The sequence below is a fragment of the Diabrotica virgifera genome, chromosome 1 (assembly GCF_917563875.1).
Source record: "Diabrotica virgifera virgifera chromosome 1, PGI_DIABVI_V3a".
In the NCBI taxonomy this organism is placed as follows: domain Eukaryota; kingdom Metazoa; phylum Arthropoda; class Insecta; order Coleoptera; family Chrysomelidae; genus Diabrotica; species Diabrotica virgifera.
This window is the reverse complement of record NC_065443.1, coordinates 289,074,005-289,089,768: the sequence shown is the minus strand read 5'-3', so window position 1 is coordinate 289,089,768 and position 15,764 is coordinate 289,074,005. Positions and strand designations below refer to the sequence as shown.

Here is a 15,764-nt window from a genome sequence, read left to right as displayed (position 1 = left end):
CATAAATGTTGAAAAGACACAATACATGACAAACCTGCTACCAAACGAAAATCCAAAAGTCGACGTCAAGGAAATAACATTGGTCCATAAATATAAATATTTAGGGCATGAAATCCAAATTACCAGGGACAATCAAACTGCCGAATTACAGAGAAAGATCACCTTAGCATGGGCTCCATCAGACATCTTCAAGAGCAACTTGCCAAATTATTTAAAAAGAAAGACGTTCAACCAATGTGTGCTTCCAGTCATAACTTACGGCGCCGAAACATTATCGTTAGCCCAGCCCACAGCAACGAAACTTAGAGTGGCCCAAAGAAGAATGGAACGGTCACTACTTGGACTGACTCTCAGAGACAGGGTCAGAAACGAAGAAATCAGAAGAAGGACAGGCGTCACAGATGTCATAGAGCGAATAGCATGGCTGAAGTGGAATTGGGCGGGCCATGTAGCCAGAATGAAGGACGGGAGGTGGATCCAAAAAATTACAGTGTAGAGACCAAGTTAAGACAGAAGAAGTACAGATAGACCACCTACACGATGGACAGACGACGTCAAAAGGATTGCTGGGAATTGGTTGCAGAAAGCCCAAGATCGACAAAACTGGAAGAAATTAGGGGAGGCCTATGTTCAACTTTGGATGCAGAAGGCTGGATAATGATGATGAGGAAGGTCTATGACCTGATACCTAGAACCAAGCTATGTGAAGCAATGGAAGACATCGAAGTTCCACGAATATTAATAAAAGCAGTAAAATTATTCTACAAGAATAACACAGTAGCTATCAAAACGGGCAATAAAATATGCAGTCCATTTAAGACGAAAAAGAGACTACTACAGGGCTGTTCTGCATATCCTTCCCTGTTCAAAATATTCCTGGAAAACCCCTGAAACCATGAAAAAGAAAGTACGAAGGAATGGGCATAGTAGTAAGAAACGAATATCTATATACCCTAAGTTTTGCTGATGGCCAAATAGTGATCACAGATCACAGATAAGATGACCTCAGCTTTATAATGAAAAAACTGAAACAGGAATATACAAAATCTAAAGAAAACTAAATACCTAACAACGGAGAATATAGAAATAAAATAGCTGGAAACAGATGACGGTAAAGAAATCAAAGGAACAGACAAATACAAGTATTAGGTTTGGGGACATATACAGGGTGTTTGGTAAAGAATGGGCCATAGCTTAACCTTAGATTGCTGAGGTTAAAATAGGTCGATTTAAGCTAACTTACCTTGGTACGAAAGTTGATAATAACCAAAATACAGGGTGTCAAAGTTAAACTTTTATTTTATTTATAGGGCTTTTCATCGATTGTCATTTGTTTCGAGCTTCTGTCATGTGTCACATAATATTAATATATCTACGTCATACGTCTTTGGTTTGTATCATTGGAATATATCAATAACGTATGACGTAGATTATTAATATTATGTGACACATGACAGAAGCTCGAAACAAATGACTGTGAATGAAAAGCCCTATTTTTGAATATTTCCTGACCGGCATGGGACAACAACACGAAATTTGGTAAGTGATGCTGGTAGTGTACACCCTACTAAATTATGTTAAACAAACAAACACTTTCGGCCAAGTATCATAAGGATATCTCAAATAGTTTTATAGTACCGGGCACACATAATTCTTAAAGTTTTAAATAAAGAATAATTTATTAAAAAAAAAAGAATACTTTAAGATAATTTGACATCCGTGTCATACTTGGCAGAAAGTGTAGGCACTGTACACCCCTGTACGCCACTGATGAAACTGCTATTTTAGAATAATTTTTAGATTCTCCAATACTTTCTATGCAAATAATATACTCTCCATTCGTAAAGATAAAGTCATTAGTTTTCGAGATATTTGAAGTTAAAGCTGAAAAGGCACACTTATTTTGATTAATGTATTAGACTCCTTCGATTTTAGCTTCAAATATCTCGAAAACTAATGGCTTTATCGTTACGAATGAAGAGTATGTTATGTACATAGAAAGTATTGGAGAATCAAAAAATTGCACTAAAATAGCAATTTCGCCAGTGACGTAGAATTTGGGAAGGGTCAACCATTCACATTCCCCCGTCGTACGCCTCTGGTAGTAGCCAGTAATGTTTGTTTAACATAATTTAGTAGGGTGTATAGTACCAGCACCACTTACCAAATTTCGTGTTGTTGTCCCATGCCTATCAGGAAATATTAAAAAATAAATAAAATAAAACTTTAACTTTGACACCCTGTATTTTGGTTATTATCAACTTTTGTACTAAGGTAAGTTAGCTTAAATCGACCTATTTTAACCTCAGGAATCTAAGGTTAAGCTATGGCCCATTATTTACCAAACAACATGTATAGAGGATGTATCGAATGGCCACTAAGGTCTCCAGATTTCATTTCGTTAGACTTGTTTATGAGTATATTTTAAGAGCAAAGGGTATCGTATAAGTCTAAAATCGACCGAATAAAAAATAGTGGAATTTCAAGTAGTGCATCAAAACGGAAATTGCCTAAAAAAACTCCTGAAGGTTCTCCTTCAGGAGAAAACTCCTAAAGAGTAGGAAGACATTTACTGCCTCACTTTCTCATTGCATTACTGCTGAAAGTCGTCAATTTCAACATGTATTATATAGCAAACTGTCATGCAGAATCACTCCCTGAAGTTTATTGGATTTTTTTACTAACGCCCTGTAGATATATTATACACATTTATATTTTGTTCAAATGGAGGAAAACCCGACATTTTGAACTCAGAAACAGTTAATTTTTAAGTCTTAGAGCACTAAGAACTTTTGGACATCTTGGATACTAAAGCACACTATGTAACACACAGCTGAATGTGGCTGAATTTTTATGTTTGTGCGTCACAGTGTTGCCATGCTATTTTCTATATATTTCTTTCATAATTTCAATCAATGTTAAATGTACCTACAAGAATAATAGAATAATAACGTTTACTTCTCCGTCATTATACTAGGTATTATGACAAATGAGGTGTCAAATTAAAGCTTATAATCCAAGGATAGTACTAAAGGTGAGAAGTTAGACCTAGGTTGTCTGTCCGTCTGTCTGACCGCGAAAACCTATATATACATAACATATTAGAACATACCTAAAATACACAAAAATGATACATTTCACACACAAATATAATATCACAAAAAATTGTAACGTGATAGTATGAAAAAATAGAGGATACGGCAACGGTGTTACATGTGAAGGTCGGATCCAATGCCAATATCTACACATACATATTAGGGTGCGCTAATACCCAAGATGTCCGAACTTTTGATCAGCATGACCAAACCTACCACTATGCAAAGTTTCCGACAATTTAACTGAATCCACTTTGACATAACAAAAGTGCAGGAGTGCAGGGCTTCTTTATGCGTTATTTTGCGGTGCAGTATATTTTCGTTATACAGGAAAAAAAGGATGTAGCATTGATGAATGCCTCGCAGTTATTCATTTCTTCTGATACAAAAGTCTTCAAATGTTCCTACTCTTTCAGGTCTCCTCAGAAGCACCCTGTAGATATGTTCATAATGTAACACGACAAAAAAGAATACGTAAAGGGTATTACAAGCATTCAAGATAGCTCCAGAAAAGTCGTTGCCCCTTTTTAATCGAATCTCTTGGTTTGCACACTCTTAGGTAAAAACTGAGACGGCTGCATAAGAGCCTTGCTCTAATGTACCTTTACCATCAAAGTCCTTAAACCCAATCGAAGAACTATAATAAAGTGTTTCAACGGCCCGGTTATATGATTAGCTAATGGAAGGCTTGACTAGAAAAATATAAGAAGGCTTTTAGTAAATTATTTTTCTCTTTTCTGCCTCTCAATGAACTGCGGGAATTTAGAAAGCAGTTTTCGTTTCCAGTGGGCTTTCTTTTGTCGTATAATATTTTTAATCTGGCAAAGATGATGGCCACCAAAGCGAATTGGGAGATTATATTTATTTTATCGTTTTATCTTCCAAAAAGCCGAAGACGGATGTTTGCGATAGTAAACATTTTTTGATGGGTCGCTAAAGTATATTGCTGAATAGATAAAACGTGGAAAACTACTGAATATTATTAAATTTTGACGAAATTTATTATTAAGGGGACTTTTACCTTCTTAATTGAAAAAAAAAATATTTTTAAATATTTTACAAGAAAAAACTATTATATTTATGGTTATATTTTTTTATACAATATTGAGAAGGTTTCGAGGTACCTATAAAATTATTTTTTGTACTTCTAGTTGTTTTTCACCACTGCAGAGGGCTAAAAGTTCTTTTAAAAGTTGCATTTTAATTTGGGAGACACTTTTCTAGCTTTCTGTAACATTTTTTTTAAATTCTAACGGGATTCAATTCATGAAACTAACACTACTAAAACCTTTATTTTTTTATAGTTTATGGTCTTCATACGCAATTTTATAAAAGGTTCGAAACAACGTCTATTTTGGGGCAAATTTACCCCTGTATTAAAAAGATGGGGTTTTTTAAAAACTTTTTAGACGTTTATTTAGTAATTGTATATACGCCAGTCAATGGGAGCAAAAATAGGATATTACCTCCGAATTCTATCCTACTGCATGGATTTTAATGAAATTTTGGGAATAGCCTCTACTTATCTCCTAATTTAAAGTCTACCCTATGCCGATGTGTGCTTTTATCTTGGGGGTGGTTCCCACCCCTTCTCGGGGTAGAAAATTTCTTGGTTAAAATAACCACGGAAGTGGTTAGAGAACTTAATTTTAAGAAAAAATTGTTCTATAATTTTTTTTTTGAAAACTCAATATTTTTTGAGTTATTCGTGGTTGAAAATTGGCCATTTTCATGGCCTTTTCGAACGGTTTTTTGCAAATATCTTAAAAACTATGCATCTAACTAAAAAAAAACTACATAAAACATTTTTGTAGCTCATAAAAAACCAAAGAGGCTAGTTCCTTTATAAATCTTCTAGTTATAATATAAAAAGAGATGTGGTAGGTGAAAATAGTTTGTTTTTTTGGTGCATGCTCAAATCGTTGTATTCAACTTGAAATAACAGACAAACGGTCGATTTTAGGTGTATAATGTTACCAACACCTTTTGTAGTGTTAAAAAGACCTTTAAAATGAGCAATATTGAAGGTATATTGCATTCAAACTAAGCGAGATATGCTGCAAAAAATTGATGATTAATGTATTTTAAGAAAAAATGAGAAATATATTTAACCTCTTATCCACCAGAATTTTAATGCATCATTTTACTTCTACAATACCTTTTATTATAGTATTATGGACGGGTTCAAAAAGTTGGACGGGTTTAAAATGAATGGTTGTTGAAAAAAAAATTAGATCAATTTATAGAGCGCATTTTTAGATTTCCTTAAAAATCTTTTTCTACATGTAACTTGAAAATGACAAGAGATACATTAATGACACATAAAACAAAATTTTTACTCAACAAAATCCTACATTTTTGTGTGGTACCTTTTTTTCGTATCTTTTATCATTTTCGAGTTATATGGAGAAAAATTAAGATTCTTAAGAAAATTTAAAAATGCGCTCTATAATTTGATCTTATTTTTTTCAAAAACTATCCATTTTAAACCCGTCCAACTTTTTGAACATAGAAATAACACTATAATAAAAAGTATTGTAGAAGGAAAACGATGCATTTAAATTCTGATGGATGAGGGGTTAAATGTACTCTAATGTGATGTAATGTAACTGTCTTTTTTTATAAATTCCATTAGTTATCAATTTTCTTTGCAGCATATCTTGCTTACTTTGAATGTAATCGACATTTAATGTGGCTCATTATAAATGTATTTTCAATCACTACAAAAGGTATTGGTAGAATTATACAACTAAAATCGACCGTTTCTCTTTTATTTCAAGTTGAATACACCAATTTCAGCATGCACCAAAAAAACAAACTCTTCTCACTTACCATATCTCTTTTTGTAATATAACTAGAAGATATATGAAGGAACGAATCTCTTTGTTTTTTTATAAGCTACAAAAATGTTTTGTAAAGTTTTTTTCGTTAGATGCATAGATTTTAAGGTATTCGCAAAAAACTGCCAGAAAAGGCCATTTCATTTTTCAATGAAAACGGCCAATTTTCAACCACGAATAACTCAAAAATTATTGAATTTTCAAAAGAACAGTTTTTGCTTAGAATTAGGTTCTCTAGCTACTTCCGTAGTTATTTTAACCAAAACATTTTACACCCCCGAGAAGGGGTGGGAACCACCCCTAAGATAAAGGCGCACATCGACATGGGTAGACTTTGTTTCTTGAGCTATTCTCTATTTATTGTGAAAATATCAAGTAAATCGATGTAGTAGGGTGGAATTCGAAGCCAAATAACCTCATTGACTGCCCTAATATAGAAAGTATAAAAAAAATTTGGAAAAACGAGAAGTCTCAGATAAAAAATTCACTAATAAAAATTAAAATAGTAAATAATTATTTAAATCTGAAAACTTTTCTTGTTGGAACTTCTTTCTGGTACATCCTTAATCTCTGCGTTTTATAAGAACAAGAGAGGACGAATAAAGAAAGTGAAAAGGACTCTACAATATGCAGTCACATTTTGCTTTCATCCGTCTAGGAAAAAGACCGAAAGAAAGATCCTAGTACTCAAATCTGAGTAAAGATAGAAATTAAAAAGACAATTTATGTTTCCTTTCGATTAAGAGACGATGCACAATCTCTAGACAGCTGTTTCTGTGTTACAGACTTCCTCAGTAGAGCTGCGTGCGCACTTCTGAAGCAAAATGAAATCAAACTCTCGATTTATGTGAAATTTTTAAAAATAGTTTTAATATCCACTTTTGGGATGCTGCAGCGACGTCTTTTATAGAAAAGCAAAAAGTCTCAAATAAAAAATTCACTATTAAAATAAAAATTAAAATAGTAAATAATTATTTAAATCTGAAAACTATTCTTGTTTGAACTTCTTTCTGGTACATCCTTAATCTCTGCCTTTTACAAATTATAAGAACAAGAGACGACGAATAAAGTTTTTAGATTTAAATAATTTTCAGATTTCGATTTCGAATTTGTTAATAAAATTAATATTATAAAATAAATTTAATAAAATAAAAAATAAAAAAATAAAAACAATAAATAAATGAATATAAACTTACGTGCATAGAAATCGGCCCACTTAAAAATTTGGTCATATTTGATATCTCATATTTCCCAAACCTGTTGGCCAATTTAAGTGACTTTTTGAACATGTTATAGCCTGATTCTTTAGCAATACTACTGTACTAATATTGTTGCTAAACAGGTAAATTTTCATTGTATACCGGGTGTACCAATCAAACTGTGTTTTTTCTCAAAGTTCGCATCACCCTGTGGAATATTCTAGCATTTATAAAATACTGAAATTAAAACATAACTATAGCCTCAGGTTTTCTTAATATTTCGTTTTTTTATTCATTCGTTCATGTTGGATAATAAAAAAGTTAGGTACTTTAACAACTAGACATGTTATTCATCAATACACGGTGTTTCTAAATAAGTGCGACAAACTTTAAGGGGTAATTCTGCATGAAAAAATAATGACAGTTGGTTTTATAAAAGTATGTCCGCAAATGTTTCGTTTCCGAGATACGGGATGTTGAATTTTTTCATACAAACTGACGATTTATTTATTGTTTTAAAACCAGTTGAGATATGCAAATGAAATTTGGTAGTTATTGCGGATTTTTTGACATAAAATTAAGAATTTCATATTTACCATTAGCGTGCATACGGGTAACATGATCGGTCATATTACACGTATGCGCGCTAATGGTGAATATTAAATTCTTAATTGTATGTCAGAATGTGCAATAACTACGTCTTAAAACCCACCAAATTTCATTGGCATAACTCAACTGGTTTTAAAGCAATAAAATAAATCGTCAGTTTATAAAGCCAACTGTCATTATTTTTTCATGCAGAATTACCCCTTAAAGTTTGTCGCACTTATTTAGAAACACCATGCCTAGTTGTTAAAGTACCTAACTTTTTTATTATCCAACATAAGCGAATGAATCAAAAAACAGAATGTTAAGAAGTCCTGAGGCTATAGTTGGGTTTAAATTTCAGTATTTTATAAATGCTAGAATATTCCATAGGGTTATGCGAACTTTGAGAAAAAAAACACAGTTTGATGGGTACACCCGGTATACAATGAAAATTTACCTGTTTAGCAACAATATTATTACAGTAGTATTGTCATAGAATCAGGCTATAACATGTTTAAAAAATCACTTAAATCGGGCAACAGGTTTAGGAAACATCAAAATGACCAAATTTTTAAGTGGGCCGATTTCTATCCACGTAAGTTTAATACAAAATGGAACGAAAACCAGAATTAAAATTGCGCGTAATTTAAGCCATTAATTTAGGACTAAAGCGATAATAAGAAAAGTGGAAATTTTCGAAATGTGGCTTTACAGAACGATTCTGAGCAGGATTCTGAGAATATCTTATTAGTCCATGTGGTGTGACCGCTCCCGTCTGGAAAAATATCTGATTCGGTTTCTTTGTGGATTCCTATTCAAAAATATCCCCTTTAAACAAATCTGAAGGGTGCCGGGCGGAATTTTGGGCAGAAATTGTTTAAACAATTTTTTTAAACAAATACAAAATATCACGTTTTTTATTGGGAACATATATTTTTAAGTTTTTTGGGTCGTTCTAAACAATAAAGGTATCTTGTGATTTTTCTCAAAAATTGATAGTTTTCGAGTTATAGGCGATTTAAAGTCTGAAAAATGCGAAAATACGCATTTTCGAGGCCTAAAAACTCATATGTATTTAAATTAGTATTTTTGAGATTACCAGATACTTAAATTGAAGCTTAAACATTCAGCTTCAAGATTCTGAAGAGTTATTACGTCTTACCTGAATTTAAACCGTTGTTTTTTAATTGTTAAATATGCATGTCCATCCGATCTTTTGCCGGTGGGGCGTGCTCTATTTCAAAAATCTCCAATTTTCCTCCGAAAACTATTTTTCGTAGATTCTTTGGGACATTCTAAATAAAATAAGTTTCTTGACATTTTTCTCAAAAGTTAACAGTTTTATAGTTATAAGGGATTTAAAATCCAAAAATGCGTTGTTCTGGCATTTTTCGGATTTTAAATAGCTTATAACTTTAAAACTATTAACTTTTAAGAAAAATGTCAAGAAACTTATTTTATTTACAATTAACCAAAGAATCTAGAAAAAATTTTTGGAGGCAAATAAGAGATTTTTGAAATTGAGCTCGCCGCACCGGCAAAAAAATCGGATAAACACGCATATTTAACAATTAAAAAACAACGGTATAAATTAAGGTTAGACGCGATCACTCTTCAGAATCTTGAAGATTAATGTTTAATCTTATACCGTACCATCACCTGGCTGAGCACAACTCTTAAACTCGTAACAAAAATACTTGTCAATAAAATAAATGAAGAATACACAATTAGTGAGAAACAACAAGGTTTTCGAAAAAATAGGTCCACAATAGAAGCCATATTCATAGCCAGGCAAATTGCTGAGAAAGCACTGGAATATAATAAACCTGCATTTATGTACTTTATAGATCTGACTAAGGCCTTCGATTGGGTAAGATAGGAAGATGTGCTAAGATTGTTAAAGGAGAAAAATCAGCCCAACAAGATGATAAGGATAATTAAAGACATTAATACGAAGAACAAAACCAGAATAAAAGTCGAGAATGAACTAACATCGGAAGTAGAAATCAACTCGGGAATCAGACAAGGGGATAGCTTGAGCCCATTGCGTTTTAATTTAGTTATGGACAAAATCATAGAAAACATTAAAGGTACTGGAAAAGGATATAAGATGGCGGAAAAACAAATAAAAATCCTCTGTTATGCTGACGACGCAATCTTAATCTATGATAACGAGGATAACCTACAGCGAATGGCACAAACTTTCAATACAGTGGCGAAGAACTACAACATGAAAATATCAACAGCTAAGACAAAATCTCTGGTAGTGTCAAGGGAACCCATAAGATGCAAATTAGTAATTAACAACGAACTAATTGAACAAGTCTCGAGATTCCAATATCTGGGAATCGAAATATGTAGTCATGGAGATGTTAAAGAGATCGTCCTAAAGCAAGCAAATAAAGCCAATTACGTGTCAGGATGTCTGAGGGATGTCATCTGGAGAAACAAAGATATGAGGCTGGAAGGGAAAGTACGCATATACAAATCATGTGTAAGACCGATCATGACGTACGCGATAGAAACAAGATGTGACACAGCAGAAACCAAGAGGATACTGAGAACATCAGAAATGAGAACGCTGAGGTCAATAACTGGGAAAACACTGAGAGACAGAATACTGAACGACAGAATAAGAGATCTCTGTAACATACAAGATATAGTACGGTGGGGAAGACAGAGACAACGAGAGTGGAATCAGCATGTGACGAGAATGGACAGCGAGAGAATAGCCCGTATAGCCATATAGCCAGGGACTAGTTACATGTAACAAAATAAGTCGTATGCATATTCGCAAGAGAGTCTTGATATGTTATGTGTGGTCTATCCTATTATATGATTGTGAGACATGGACATTAAAAACCACACTACTTAACAAATTAGAAGCATTCGAATTGTGGTACCATTAAATAATCCAAAAAATATGGGTTTTGCATACCGCCAATGAAGATATTCTTAAAATGACAAATTCAACACGTTTGCACTGCCCATAAACATCATCAGTAGGAGAAAAACAAAATATTTAGGCCATCGGCCATATGACTAAAGGAACAGAATACCATCCACTTTGCCTTAGAATACAAGGAAAAGTGGAGGGAAAAATATGGATTGGTCGAAAGAAATTTTCATGGCTGTGTAATATTAGACAATGGTGTGGTTTCACAGCAAAAGAATTATTTCTCACAGCAGTCCATAGAAAAACGTTTCAGGAAACTGTAAACATGATGACGACCAACATCTGAATACAGACACGGCACCTAAAGAAGAAGATACAGTCAAGAATGACGAAGTTTTGCGAAGGCTGTCAAAAGAAACAGAATGAAATACTGAAATAAAGATACCAAAACTACGATACCTTGAAAACGTGGTGAGAGGACAAAATCCTAACAAAATACCAGCTTCTGCAGATTATCATGCAAGGAAAGATTTTACTAAAGTACAATAAATTGATGCAATTCGATACAAACTTCAATCCAGCTTTGATAAATCGCTGCGATGCACCGTTTACACACAACGATAAATTGCAACAACTCGATTGATATCGATAAATTGATTGATTTATCGCTGTGTCTAAACTTGAATTTACTAAAGCTAGATTTTTCACAGTTGATTACTGTGAGTGTGTAGAGAAACATACTGCGGTCGGTCAAGCGAAACGTAGAACAGGGGTTACTGAGAGGGTATCAAAATTGCTTTCCTACGAAGGTAATTAAATCCATTTACTAAGGCTGAAAATCAGGACACACATTCTAAATTAAATATAAATAAAAGTTATTATAGTCGGTCAGTTGTATGACGGGACAGAGCCGGTCGGTCGGCCCCAATGAATGTGAATACAGGGTTATTCACTATATTTTGCCCCCTTTGTAAACTGCTTTATTTACAGAATTAGAAAAAATGTAAAATACAAAAGTTATTCGATTTTTTAATTATGATTTTTTTAAATCGTACTACTGACTTCCTCCATCTGGGCGGGATGACGTAATCGACTATATTTTTTAAATGAGAACAGGGTCGTGTGCTAGCTCATTTGAAATGAAGGTTATTCAATTCTCTATACAGTACTATAAACATTAAGATCATTATTTATACAGGGTGTCCAAAAAAATTTTTGAATTATTAATTAAACAATTATTTAAAAAAAAATTTTGGACACCCTGTATAATTATTCATGTTAATGTTTATATTACTGAATAGGGAATTAAATAACCTTTCAAATGAGCTAGCACTCGATCACTATTCCCATTTAAAAAAATAGTCGATTACGTTATCACGTCCAAATAGATGACGTCACTAGTACGATATATATGTCAAAAAATCATAATTTAAAAATCGAATAACTTTTGTATTTTATATTTTTTTCTAATTCTGTAAATAAAGCAGTTACAAGGGGGTCAAAATATAGTGAATAACCCTGTATATTCACTGGGGCCGACCGACCGGCTCTGTCCCGTCATACAGCTGACCTACTATAATAACTTTTATTTATATTTAATTTAGAATGTGTGTACTGATTTTCAGCCTTAGTAAATGGATTTAATTGCCTTCGTAGGAAAGCAACTTTGATACCCTCTCAGTAACCCCTGCTCTACACAAATCTAGCTTTGGTAAATTTAAAGAGATTTTTCAGCGCTGCCTCTTGGACTAGTAATAGAAGGCGACGAATATTATAGATGTGCAATCTCAGCGTAAAAATTGGCTCTTCTAACCAGCTTGTTTAAGTAGCAGTGAACAGAGTTCAAATAATAATAATGATCGCCAACCGTGCCAATTCTTTGAAAGAGGAAGGCACTTTAATTAAACTGGTTTAACTGGACATATTAAACTTCATTTAACAAAACAATAAACGTCTGTTGTTACAGAATGATACATTTAAACATGTATTTTTTCAAAAAAATAAATGTTATTTCTCTCGACGACCTGGTAAAATACACAATAATAAAAAAATAAAAATGAATTACAAAAATTCGGAATTTACGTTGGTCGTATAAAAATTTATATGCATTTTGCACTCGGCAATTCCCAAAGTGTTAAATAGGAACTTATGGGACTTACAGAGAAAACGATTTAAAAAGAAGGACGCGATTTCCCCAAGGCAATAAGGGCTGTGTATGCCTACTCTAAATGTAAAACTTAGAGTATTAAAACAGGAGGGCGCAACTGTAAAAAAAGTCTATATTTGGATGCGAAAGGTGGCATTCAGATTTTTGCAGAAAAAGGTACCTAGGTGATAACTTCAGTAATATTAATTTACTTATCCACCCTCTTAAATACACACGGAACATTAACAAAAAATTTAAATAAGTATTTAAAAATTTCCGTTTTTAAAACCAAATTTTTCACATTTTTTTTTATATTTTTACTAATTGTCTTCGATAATTTTCCCCTCAGTTTGTTTGTGTGTGTTCGAAGCTTTTTCCATATCAGTTTTAAGTTCATTCTTCTTGCAATTTTTCTACAAAACGTTGATTTCATATCTATAGAGGATTTTGGTCTGAGCCAATGTCCACTCTAAGTGGTACTCATTCTAATAAATGTAATTTTAGCTGTTCTAATACATTGATTTATGTCAATAGATTAATTTAAACCGGCAAACAGGTGTATGTTCTCAAAGAAATTGAAAGTGTGTAAAAAATTTTTAATAATCAGCTAAGTACTTCCAACACATAACGTGCCATCATCAGAGCTTCCTAAAAGGACATTTAAGATAAGAGATTTTTTATAAACAAAAGATTGAAAAAACTTATGTCCTCTTATAAATCCTTCATAGAAGAGTAATTGTTAAAATTCACATGATAAATCATGGATACTGGGCATGATTTATCATGATTTATGATGTGAATTTTAACAATTACTCTTCTATGAAGGATTTATAAGAGGACGTAAGTTTTTTCAATCTTTTGTTTATAAAAAATCTCTTATCTTAAATGTCCTTTTAGGAAGCTCTGATGATGGCACGTTATGTGTTGAAAGTACTTAGCTGATTATTAAAAAATTTTTACACACTTTCAATTTCTTTGAGAACATACACCTGTTTGCCGGTTTGACCTTTTTAGAAGTGTGTACAAGTCATACAGTCTGTTTCAATAGATTAATTATCCAACTAACTGTTGACGTTGCTGTCAAGTTATAAGTTTCAACACTGTAGCAGTAACTTGCATATAAGATATAATTATTATAATATTTGCATAAGAATTATTTATACAGATTATTATTTCGTCGCCTTAGTACTATAACTATTAATTCGGTTCATGTCAATGCAAAAATTCGAGAATTGTTAGCAGATCTGGCAACCCCCATAGCAGAGGGCTAATTTTCACCAAAATAATGCTTAAAATATTAGTTTTGTTAAAAAGTTCACTTAGATGCAACTTGGCACGACATGCGACATTACCAAATGTTAACATTATGGTAGTGCTAAAAGTTGATAACTTTAATTTTTCATGTTATTTTCCATATTGGAAGACAAATTTGCACCGTATTCCTAAACAGATCAGTAGCCAAAAAGTTAAGGAACAGTATTTTAGAGCTGCAGAGTGAATTCCATATTTACCAACATCGTGGTAGCAGCACAAATATCTTTAAAATCTTTAAACCCGTTTATCTCAAAACTACTACTTTCGAGTTATCAAGTTATAGTATTAAGGCGACAATTTACCAAGGAACATCATTATATCTAATGGTAAAGTCAACCAATGCCTTTTAAATAAATACATAAAAATATATATTTATTACAAAGAAATAATAATAGTTAAAAATAACTTACCTAAAGGTAGTTGTAGTCCTACATCTTTTGATACGTCTAACAAAAGTGCTAATGAACTTTATCTAAAACAGAATAGACGTTAACATGTTTACCCCAATGATAATATTTAAATTTTGTTCTTCAGTGTGACAATCAAGCTATACTATGTATATTTCAAAAGTAACATAGAGTAACTTCTCAGAAAGGAAACTAATTTGATATGCATATTATTATTTGAATACCTTTGCTTGCTCTACAATGTCTACAATGAAAATATTTTAGCTTAAACTTATATTTTGTGGTCTATTTAGATAAACAATTGTGTACATCACCTGCATACCCTAAAACCTCTTTTACATGCTATTGTTAGAATAATGGACAATGAGATAAAGCAACAGGCCATACATATACATCAAGGAATTACATTAATTTGCTGAGATTGATTTGATCATTAGAATAGTTGTGGCCAGTCAATTGTAAGCGAATAAAGAGATAGAGAGGAAAACCTATGATTATTACAAAGAGATGAACGGAGATGTGTTACAAACAAATGATTGTATTCATACTTAAACCTTCATTTATTGTGATAAACAATGCAAATTATCACTCCAGATTAGAGAGTAAGATAAAGAACTAAAGTTTGACGGTACAATGATAAAAGCAGAAATATTAAATATTGTCAACATCCATAAACAAAATTATAAAAAAATATGTTATTGAAGAGATAACTAGAAAACAAGGCATCGAAATACTTCGCTTTTCACCCCATCACGGTAAGCTTAATCCCATACAGTTGATATTAGCTCAAGTCAAAGGCAAAGTTGCTCAAAATAATACAACTTTTAAATTCTCGGATCTGACTAATCTTTTTTGATGTGTGTAAGCGATACGTGTGTGTGGGAATTTTATTTTACATTTTCTCTAATTAATATCGTGTATATGGTTTTAGGTAATTATTATAAAAAAAGTGTAATATTCTACATACTTTTCCATTTATTTTTTACTTCTTCTTCTTTAGGTGCCGTGTCTGTATTCAGACGTTGGCCGTCATCATGTTTACAATTTCCTGAAATCTCTCTCTATCGGTTGCTGCGCGAAATAATTCTTCTACTGTGCAGCCACACCATTGTCTAATATTACGCAGCCATGAAAGTTTCTTTCGACCAATCCATCTCTTTCCCTCCACTTTTCCTTGTATTATAAGGCGAAGCAGATGGTATTTAGGTCCTCTAATTATATGGCCGAAGTATTCTGTTTTTCTCCTCTTTATGATACTTATGAGCAGACGTTCCGAATT

The 15,764-nt window shown here is 32.6% G+C and overlaps 1 protein-coding gene across 1 annotated transcript in view; it reads right to left on the bottom strand.

Moving 5' to 3' along the window:
* LOC114332203 (eye-specific diacylglycerol kinase) overlaps positions 1 to 14,606 on the bottom strand; it is a 1,074,450-nt gene extending 1,059,844 nt beyond the window's left edge. The window contains exon 1 of the mRNA XM_050642118.1: positions 14,489 to 14,606. The gene's annotated coding sequence lies outside the window, so the exon portion shown is untranslated. The remainder of the gene's footprint in view (positions 1 to 14,488) is intronic.
* Between the last annotated feature and the right edge of the window lie 1,158 nt (positions 14,607 to 15,764).